The sequence below is a fragment of the Phascolarctos cinereus genome, unplaced genomic scaffold (genome assembly GCF_003287225.1).
Source record: "Phascolarctos cinereus isolate Bilbo 61053 unplaced genomic scaffold, phaCin_HiC Scaffold_3;HRSCAF=262, whole genome shotgun sequence".
Taxonomy (NCBI): Eukaryota; Metazoa; Chordata; class Mammalia; order Diprotodontia; family Phascolarctidae; genus Phascolarctos; species Phascolarctos cinereus.
In genome coordinates this window covers 254,650,726-254,662,098 of record NW_027555736.1, presented here as the reverse complement: position 1 = coordinate 254,662,098, position 11,373 = coordinate 254,650,726, and the positions used below count along the sequence as shown (strand labels likewise).

The following is an 11,373-nucleotide window of genomic DNA, read 5'->3' as shown; positions in this document are numbered from 1 at the left end:
ATGTGCCCCAAGAATTTTAAGAACATATTGACTTTCTAACTTTATATTTCTACTGCTAAGTGTTTCTTGTTATGCATAATGGTACTGGAGGTAAACATTCAGAAAACTCACTCTTATTCCAAAATGCATAGAATTGCATGCTACCTTAGTACTTACAGAAAACTGGTTTTTTTGAAAACATTTTTAAAAGAGAAATTAAAAGGGTACCATCATTTGTGGTAGCAGTTATAAATGTTGTCACTCAATTTCACAATATTACATTGCTATTCCATAAAAGAAGAATTGGGACCACTAAGGCAGTCTGTGATCCATCCTGAAATATCTTTCTACTACAGAAAATTTGCAAGGGAAATATTAGTGACTTTCCCATTTATCCGTATAAAAAGAACTGATTGAAGCCCAGTTCTTCAGGTTTCAAGAGCTGAGGCCCATAGTTTAATGACTTCATTCCCACTCACCAAATTTATTACAATTCACATGATACAAAAATTTCTTAAAATTTCTCTCAATGATCATGTGAGAAGTCATTCAGTAATGAATTGACCATAAAATGAGCTTTTTACTTCTTCACTTCTGTCCAGTTTTCAACTTTAATACTATAAACTTACAAATGGGTAGTTTTAGGCAAAGCCACTAGCAACTGTAATGAATCATATGTAATACTCTTCTAGATGCTAAATTATCTAAAATCAGTCCTGTGTTGCCAATGTTTGCATGGAGAAAATTGTGGTGTTCCCAGTGGAGTTGATGTCCAGTTTCTCCTTGATATTGTTGAAGGAATTTGCTCCCATGGAATCAGCCTAGCCTTGCTCCCACCACTCCTTGTGTTCATCCAAGGATACAAATGGTTGGGATAGAGGTCTGAGGTCCCCAATAGTCATATGTGAGATTGTATCTGGGACTTTCTCTGTGAAGGTCTCTTTGCTGACACCAAACTGCTGGAGAAAGGCAAAATATTGGTGTTGAAGATATCCCACCATATGGTGAGGAATTGTGAGTCATGGGTGTCATTCCTGAAACTTTTCATTTAGGGGTTAGATTATAATTCCATGATTTGATTCATCTCAGGAGATGCATGAATTTGGCATTTGCCCCAAGGGCCTTAAATGCTAAATAGTAGAAGTATATAATAATTCTGCTTAGGGTATAAATAAATGCCAGGTGCTTTCTGATATTTGTTGTCTCCCAACAGCTAAAGAAGATGTTCATCAAACCCTGATCCCTACCACCAAAGCTGCCCTGTTCAGAATCCATATTTGATTGTATATTTCAGCAGAAGATCAATAAACAAAGATTCCAGAACTGAAACAGTCAGACCACTCTGAATCTGGTGTAACTCACAGCTTTTCTCTCTCTCTCTCTCAAAAAGCTCATCAACATTTGCTAGAACCAGAGTATCTGCCTCCATAAACACACATTATGAATACTGTATTAGTGACCAGAAGTAGACTTTGTTTTAGATGACACTCTTGCACAGATGTGTGCCTTTTCATTAAGGTTAGAGTAGCTGGATATTCACTGTCCAAGGTGGTGATCATGATGACTACATTGAAAACTTTTTCTAAACTTCCCTTTTAGGGAGCTGGGGAGGCAATGACTGGTCGCTGTTGAGTTCAGGAACCCAAGGCACTGCGATGAGGGGGCACCTAAGAGGAACATCTAGATCTTCCTTTCTTTTAAAAAAAGAATTTAAATTCTTTTTATAAGGTATTCTAGCAATGTTTGCCCATTTGCCTTAACAGTTTTTTGGCTATGTTGGTCAGTCAATCATTAGAAGTTCCTCATGTAATGTCAGTTTCATTCATGATTCAAGGTCCTAAAATCTCTTCAGATTGATTAATGAAATTTCTTACATCAGCTAAAGGAGCAAAGTATAAATATTTCTTTGCATTTCCTTACAAGTTATGAATAGGACACTCTCTTTGGTCTCTAGGAAAAGTCATGTTTATGCATTTGAGAGAAATTACTATTTCTCTCTTACATCTAATAAGTGTTTCTTTAAATACGGCCGGTTTTGCCATTCTACTTCCTCATTCAGAAGTCACTCCCTGTAGGTTACTCAGGCAGACTTTCAAGGGCTGATACTGAGAGGAAGAACTCAGATCTGTTCAAAAGGTAAAGTTAGGTGAATTGATGGATTGAAGCCCATTGTGTTTTACTCACAAGTCTGGGAAAATGTGGATTCTCCCTTTTATCAGAGGATATGGATCCAAATAATTCTCTGACAGAAACCAAGTGATTGGAATCACATACACATCCTCAGTAGAGTAGGTCCATGTCTCAGCAAAATATTCATTCTCTCGTTGTTGACAAATCAGAGTTGATTCCAACTCTCAGGAACACACATTTTTCCATGGGCATTGAATGGGTTCCATGATGGCTTTTTTTTTCAAAGAGGGATGGCCAAATGGCCATCCTTTTATTAATAACATGCTAGCATTTTAGTAAAATAATTAATTACTGAGAAACCATGCCTCTCAAACTGTTTTCTATGTTGCACATAATGTATGTGAGAATTATGTATGCATATAATGCAGAGAAACTTAAACATAAAATGGATCCGTTGAGGTTTAGAGGTGTAGGAGTGCTGGGACCCGAAAATCACAAAACCCTGTGCTGCTCAGATGAATTCAACCCAAGCCTTCTCTCACCCAAAGACAAGGTTTGTTAGAACAGTGGGGTGGGTGAGATTTAAAGAATCTGCCAGATTGGACAGGCTCTTAAGGAATCTAGGCATTTGTATCACTAAGGCAAGCAGGCCAGATCTTAAGAATTTTAGACTTTTCCCATTTCAGACATAAGATGACCACCCTATGTGTCATATTCACAAATAGCAAAGGTTGCAAAATTTGAAAATGTCCCATTCACTGTTTGTAAAGAAATTTAAAGAAATGTTTATTTTATTTTTACTCCCTTAGTTGACACAAACAATTTTAATCAACCTGAGAGTATTTGGGGTCATTGCTCATATGATGAAAGCAACTGATGTTACATGGTCAAGGTCTAGATCAGACATGTCCTTTGGTTGATATAAAAAGGAAATCTAGCCAGTTGTAAACAGAGGGAGAGTCAGCTCTGCTGCCCAGAGTAGAGCTAAGGAAAAAAGTTGGCCAGGGAATACAACTGTAGGACCTGTCCAGCACAGATACTATTCCCACAAAGAGAAATGTGGAAGTTTCAAAATAAGAAAAAGTAAGTCAAGGTCTTAAAGTGGTGGAGACTTGAGTTGGCTGGACCATGTGTATTCTTCACATGTATCTTTCAACTAGCATGTTGTATTAATATGATTTAGTGAGGTTCGGATTCGCTCCTATAAATGACACTCTCCAATGCACCAAAAAAATAATAAGAAATAAATAGTTTATTTAGAAGAAGCAAGGCAAAGATAGTTTGAATTTGCATAGAAAGCATATAACAATAAGAACAATCAATAACATAGCACCGATCAAGAGAGTCGGTAATGGAAGAGAATACATCACCAATTCAAGGGAACCTCCAAAGTCAATCAACGGCTGGGAGCCCCGTTGCAGCCAGTACAAACTTGAATTGTGTAAAGATTTTCCCGGGCGAAGCGTCCTTCCCGCGGGTGAGGCTCAGCGGGCTTACAGGACGCAGTGTTTTTATATTGTTCTAAACAAAGAAGGCTTGGGGCCAAGAAGCCCTTTTTGATGCATGCGCTATTCATGGTTTGTCCAATACACATCTGACCTTAGCCACGCTCCCATCCGCCTGAGGCTTGGTATTTTGTTTTTTAATAACATCACGTCTCACAAGGAGAGGAGCCAACCCTCCATGTCAACGTGACCTAGGAATGGCTAGTTCCTGGAATGCTAGGCCAAGAACACTCAGGAGATATGGAACGGTCATGACCGAGATTTGAACTGAACCTATTTATTTGAGTGATCTTATTAATTTAAAGGGGAATTTCCAATTTCCATTTCACATGTTCTATGTATGTGCCCATTCTTCACCCTGACTGTATGTGTGTTTGCAGGAAAGTGTGCCTCATGTTTATAGTTAGAAAGTTCATACTATAACTTTTGTCTTTGCTTTGAACTGATTGTGTCAACTGTTTTGGACCCATGAGTGTGGATTTACAAACTTCTTGGAGTACCTCATGAATATCTAACTTGTCTCGGTGACTTGGAGGAGTACGCCAAGAGGAGGATGCTACATTGGAAATCACAAACTTTTTTCCTGATATCAGGGGAAAAAAGTCCTTAGATTTCCTTCAACAAGAATATAAAGATGTTTGCATCAAAATCTGATCAGACATTTTTAGTCATGTGAACAACAAGATGAAGGAATCTCTATCTTCTCCACTCCTCAAAACCTCTCAAATGTTTTCAATATAACAATAACGCATGACAAGTGAAAGCAATTTCAGCTATCAGCATCATCTAAATGCTAAGCACTCTAACAAGGCAGCAAATTAATGAACTAACAGCAGAAAAGGTTAATAATTCCTAATCCCTAACATGTTCCCTCAGAATTCCCTCTCATATCAGCTCCTAAATCGTTGCAGGGGTGGCACAACCTGACCCATAGGCTTACAAGAGAACTAAATTTTTCCCACTCCAAACTGTGCAGCAGAGGTGGAGACACAGAAAATTGAATTTTTTCTCTCTCTGGAATAGTATGGCAGCATGCTGTGCTACTAGAAAGCTAAGGAACAGAGGGAACTTGAATAAGAAGCCAAATGTGTAGGACTCCATCAGGTCTAAAGCAAAAGGTCCTGACATCCAGTTGATGCCATTGATTTTCTTCCTTCTGAAGTCACATGAGCAAAGCCACTGCAATGTGAATCCCTCTAGTATGGGAAGAAGCAGAACTCAGATATCTAGACATAAGGGAATTTACCATCAAAGCAGAAGGAGTTAGAAGGTGATAGATAGATAGATAGATAGATAGATAGATAGATAGATAGATAGATAGATAGATAGATGGATGGATAGATAGAGATAGATAGATAGATAGATAGATAGATAGATAGATAGATGGATAGATAGATAGATAGATAGATAGATAGATAGATAGAGATACATAGACAAATAGATAGATAGATAGATAGATAGATAGATAGATAGATAGATAGATAGATAGATAGATAAGGATAATGAAAAGAAGATTGAAATTATCAAAGATCTCAATAAGAAGAAAATTCACAAATAAACCAATAAGGAAGATATTAATAACATAAGAAAACATAGTCCCTAGAACACCTACCCTATTTGAAACAACGAATAAATATTGAAGTACAAAAGAAAATTAATCAATACATGATTCAGCACAACACTCTATGGATTCTCAAGTTCTCTGGAGAAGTGACATCATAGAGTCACAGCAAAATGTTTCCTAATGGTGCAAGAAAGAAATGAGTGATAAATATTGGATTTATCTCCTGCATAACAGACAAAACTGGAAACATAGAAAAACTTAAATCCAGGTGTCAAATCTCACCAAAGATAAAAAGAAAGAATAAGTGGCTTGGAATATAATTATATAAAAAGAAAAAACAGTCTGGAAGGAGAGGAGCAAAAATCAATTATATGAAAAGGAAACATGATCCCCTTATAGGTAAAATATATGATGCTATAAGTTAGGAGGGAAAAAAGAAATCAACTTACAGATGTTTTAGATGCTCACTCTGTCATCTACTATGTTAGCGACTCCTTCCACTTTTGTATTATCAAGTCATTCATGAATATCCTAAATATACAGGGCAAAACAAAGACTCTTTGGGCACTTCACTACAATCTCTAGACACATTGACACTGAAACCTTGACAACTGCCCTTTGAATCAGGTCAACCAACCAGCTCTGAATCCATAGTGTTATCATCTAATTCATATCTTTCCAACTTCTTCACAAAAGTAGTATAAGATACTTTGTTAATATACAGAAAAGCAATATCCACAGCACTCCCTCTATACTAGTTTGATTCTGTCAAAAACAGAAATTGTATTAGTCTGATATCAGCTACTCTGTATGAAGCCACACTGAATCTTTGTAATCACTGCTTCCTTTCCAGGAATGACTCAAAAATCCAGTGCTCTATACAATGCATAACACTTCCACTGAAAGAATTAACACTGCCACCATCGCTTCCCGTCCACCATTTCTCTCTATAACTGCAGTATTGAGGAGTGGGGATAGAAACTTGATATTTGGCTGTTGATTTGAAGGATCAGAGGAGATGTGACTTTTCTCTAGACCCTGTAAATTTTAACTTTGGGGCTCAATGTTAGAGACAGAGTAGAGAGAATGGAAAAATAAGTGGAATAGACAGTTTCTCTCTATTTTTTTTTTTACCAGCACTTGTCATTTCTACTTAGACAGAATAAATATCTACAATAATAAGTAGTTAACCATATTTGCAAGTGACAGGATAAAAAAACAGATAATGCATCTATCAGGCAATCATTAAATATTTATTAAGGAATTCTTATATGCCACATATTTTTTTAAGTAGGGGAGATACAGAGATGAAAATGAAATCGTTTCTGTCCTCAAGCATCTCATCTTACATTTTAATGAGGTAGACAACAACTATATATACAAAATAGCAGTGTCAGGAATGTGGGCACGAGCATCAAAGGGGTTGAAAAAAGGCTTTATAAAGAAGCTAACATTTTAACTTGGTCTTGAAGGAAACTGGGGACTCCAAGAAATGAAGGTTAGGAGTAGTACATTGCAGTCATGGGGGAAAAGAAATACAAATGCAGAGTTAGGAGACAAGGTGTTTTGTGTGTGCAATAGCAATATGATATAGTGAGTGTTGTGTAAAAATACAGAAGTGGTAGAAAGGTAGTTGTAAAAGGCTTTAAATGACAAGCAGAAGAGGTTATATTTGACCCATTTTTCTTCTATGTTTTTCTCAATTAATGAAAATCTTCTTATAAGAACCCTTGTTATACATATGTATATTTCAGCAAAACAAATTCTATCATGAACCATGTCCCATGAGCTTTGAAGTTTTGTTATAAATTTAAATTTCAGCTAAACGTATTTGATTAAATCAAGTATTCTTGTACACGCCTTAAAGGAAGCATCTGCTTTAATTGGGGGTTGCTTATTTGAACATGACCTGAAGTTGGAATTGTTTTATTGATATGTACTGTTTTAAAATTGATCACTCAATGTATGATGTATGTATTAGAGTCCATCTTTTTATGAAGTGTTTTTTATGAATTTCTTAATGGAATCTTATCCTCTGGATGGAGAACAAATGTGAAGTTGTGAAGTATAAAAACTGAGTTCTAATTTTCCTGTTTCTATTTAAGTTTTTTTTTAATATGACAGTTGGTCAACATTCCAATTTTAATTTTATATTAGATACATAAGGGTTGAGTTAACTTGCACTATTTGATCTGGTTGTTGGCAATATCATTTAAAATTGTGTTAAGATCAATTTTGTAGGAAACTTTTAACAAAGAAAGAGGATCTCTCTCTACAAGATGTTTTAAGAAGACAGTCTTCTGGAGATCACTTGGCAATACTCCAAACAGGAAACTTCATTGGATGATGTCCTGAACACCAAACAGCTATATGAGAGGAGACTTCTGAAGTCTTAAGTGGACGACTTATTATTATTTTTTCCCTTGGGGTCTCTGTATCTCTACTTACTAAGGGGTGCTTACCCTTTTGAATTGAAAATGCTGTTCTCTCTCCCCTGTCCCATATTGTTATAAGTCCCCAAAACGCCTTGATGAAGTGTTGACCATATCAGTTAGTGATGCATTGAGAAGGCTACACCTCTCATTAGAACCAGATGGGGGAATGTGACAAATGATTTTTCTTAGTAATCATTATCTTGGAAACTCAGAGCTTCCCTATCCTCTTTTCTTTCAAAGTTCAGTCCTTCTTCAAAAGGACATTAAGATGTAATCTAAATGGATCTATTCCTGCTCATTATGTTCTCTAGACAAGACTGGAAAAATCCTGATTCCTCCTTACATGCTATAGGATATATACTAGTGTAAATGCACTTATACATTCTGTAATAAACATTATGAATTCTTTTACATTTAAAAAGAAAAATAACATAGGAAAATTCTTAACAATTAGCATATCCTTGTGTTAAAAAAGGAAATGGAAAAAAAGAACAGAAATTATGGTGTGTATTGTGTCATTCTCACTGGCATACTGCAAAAGACTCAAAGGAACCAAAATTATTGGTTTTCCTCCCTCTCTCAGGATCCCCATGCCAAAAACACCCTTCTTTTTATTTTCACTCCTCTCTTTTTCACTATTAGGAGACACCCTGTTTTCCAGAGCTGAAGACCAACAAGAAAGGTCTGCCTTGAGATTGGCTTAACAACAGTCCTTTGTGCTCACCCTCAGGATGAACTCTGTGGCAACTAAATCGCAGAACTGATGATCCCTAAGTTCAGGCAAGCACCAACAGGCCAGGCATGAAGCCTTACTAAGAATGAACTTTTTGTCACTAGGCAACCTTCCCTCACTTCTGTTGCTGCACCAAATTGTTTGATTCTTTGTCCAGCCACAACTACATATATCACGGTTTAGCCTCACTGCCTTGAATCTCCTCCTAGAGGAAATCTCAGGTTATTTGTCTAGTTTCCATCCTCCAGTGGAATATAGAAAGGTTTTTGCTTATGACCACTGGTTTTGGTTTTATTTCATTTTATTTTTTAGAGTTAACTGTGATTGTGATCACCTGTATGAGCTCTTTAGTATTTTTAGAGATAACAGCAGTTGCAAAACCTTTATAACTCTTCAGCCATTTGTTTTCATAGTTGATACTTAATATCAGAGTAAAAATACAGATATAATAATAATAACTAATATTTATATAAAACTTACTCTGTACCAGGAACTATGCTAACTGATTTACAACTATTTCATTTAATTCTCACAACAACCTGGGAAGGTAGGTGCTATTATTATCCTTATTATACAGATGAGGAAACTGAAGTAAATGAAAGCTAAATGAGTTGTCAAGGGTCAACAGGTAGTAAGTGACTGAGACCAGATTTGAATTTGATCTTCCTAACTCCAGGCTGAGCATTCTATCCACTGTGCACCTAGCTTCTTCAGATTCATGTTGAAACCTTGAGGTTGTAAAGACAGAATGTGAAAATTAAGGACATTTGGAACCAATCATATGCTAGAAAATGCTTAACAACCATCTTTCTGCCACCCAAAAAGTTATGCACTCAGAAAAGTTGTAAATTTAATCTGCATTACTAATATTTTTTGCATTACTTTCTTCAGTCTACAAATCAACAACAAAATAAACCATTCTCTGCTAGATCCCTCTTCGCCTCTCTTTTTCACTTCACATCACTAATATGCCATCAACAACTATCTCCTTTACTCCGGTCTCATGTGATGAGGTCACCTTTTCTCAATCCTCAACCTCTTTGTCCTCTCTGTTGTTTCACATGACCTCTCTTTTCTCCTTGTTACTTTCTTCTTTCTAGGTTTATGGGACACCACACTCTTGGTTCTCATCCTACTTATCTGAGCTCTCTTCTCCTCCCTCCTTTGCTGGATCATCATCCAGATCATGTCCTCTCATCATGGGAATTGCACAGGATTCCGCCCTATAATCTTTTCTTTCCTTTGTCCATAATATGTTATTTTGTCATCTCATAAATTCTCACTGATTTAACTATTGTTCAGCTACTCAGTCATATCCAACTCTTCATGCTCCACGGGCATAGCACACCAGATCTTTCTCTGCTATCTTTCAAAGTCTCTCCAAGTTGTTGTTCCATGTTTACATGACAATATCTATTCATCTCATTCTGTATCATCCCTTATTTCATTTCCTCTCAGTCTTTCCCAAGATTGAAATCTTTTCCAATGAATACCATCTACTCATCATGTGGCCAAAGTATTTAAGCATGAGCTTTTGTATTTGACCTTATAGGGAAAAGCCTGAACTAATACCTTTAAATATTGATTGATTTGGCCTCCTTCCTATTCAAGGGACTCTCAGAAATGCATGAGACTCTATGAAACATGAAGAAGAAATAAAACAAGATCAAAAGAGTAAATAATAGAAGAAAATGGGAAATAATTAATCAGAAAAGCAACTGACCTGGAAAAGAGATTGAGGGGAGATAATTTAAGAATTATTGGACTACCTAAAATCCATGATTAAAGAAAAAGATAGAAGAATATAATTTTGATATTATGTGAGGTCTGATTCAAAAGAAGCTTCAGATTCCCTCCAATTAAAGCATCATGATCTTCTGATATGTGTATGAACATACATGGAATATATGCATATGTATATATATATATATATATATATATATATATATATATATATATACATATATATGCATAGATACACATTGGGAGGATCATCTACATAAAATAGATTTGTAAATGTATCAACACATATACATATATATTAAATGTATCTACAGGTAGGTATATTTTCCACATGCATGTATATGAAAATGCTATGGGATACACCGTAAATGTTCAATAATTCCTGATCTGCCTCGTATTTGACAACTATAGAGAAATTAGTCACCATGGACAAAACATGTAAACCATTAAAAGGATACATCTTCCCTCTATACCTGCAGGCAACAGAAATAAGAAAGATTCTCAGGAACAAAAAGAGATTAGATAGATAGATAGATAGATAGATAGATAGATAGATAGATAGATAGATAGAAAGGGATAGATGTTCACTGTGAATGGGAAGAAACCAAAGACCTTGAAAACTTTGTGAGCATAGTTCTTCATCTGTTATTCTAACTGGTGTTGTGCTGGGTGTCGTTGAGCTCCCTGTCTAACTCATTGTCCACATGGCCTGTCTGAATTAGGAGGTTTATGTCTGGTCTCACAATCCTTTTTTTCACTGTGTTACTTGCACGGTAATACATGGGTGTGTCCTCAGCTTTAAGGGAATTCATTTGCAGGTGCAGCATGCTGTTGCTCTTATCCCTGGAGACGGTGAATTGGCCTTTCACAGAGTCTGCATAGTATGTGGTACTTCCATCATTCCAAGTAACTGCCACCCACTCCGGACCCTTTCCTGGAGCCTGGTGCACCCAGTACATGCCACAGCTGCTAAAAGTGAATCCAGAAGCTTTGCAGGAAAGGCTAAGAGATCCTCCAGGCTGTCTCACACCACCCCCAGACTCAACCAGCAGAACATCACAATGAACACCTGCAAAAAAAGAGTCATTTAAGAAAATACTAACACAAATGCATCACTTCAAAGAATGTTTCCTTAATCAAAAACCAAAACTACCGTGTAAAATAGTTGGAATGAAAATTCCATTCAATCCCAAACCCACTGTTCAGGCTCTACAGTGTCAGTCCTTAGGAGAGAAAGGCCACACAAAGGAAAAACTCCTCTCCCAGAGCTACAGACACAGGTTT

At 36.5% G+C, this 11,373-nt stretch overlaps 1 pseudogene; it reads right to left on the bottom strand.

Annotated features, from left to right (window-relative positions):
• Nucleotides 1-689: 689 nt before the first annotated feature.
• On the bottom strand, nt 690-11,048 carry LOC110203673 (glycogenin-1 pseudogene; annotated as a pseudogene).
• Between the last annotated feature and the right edge of the window lie 325 nt (nt 11,049-11,373).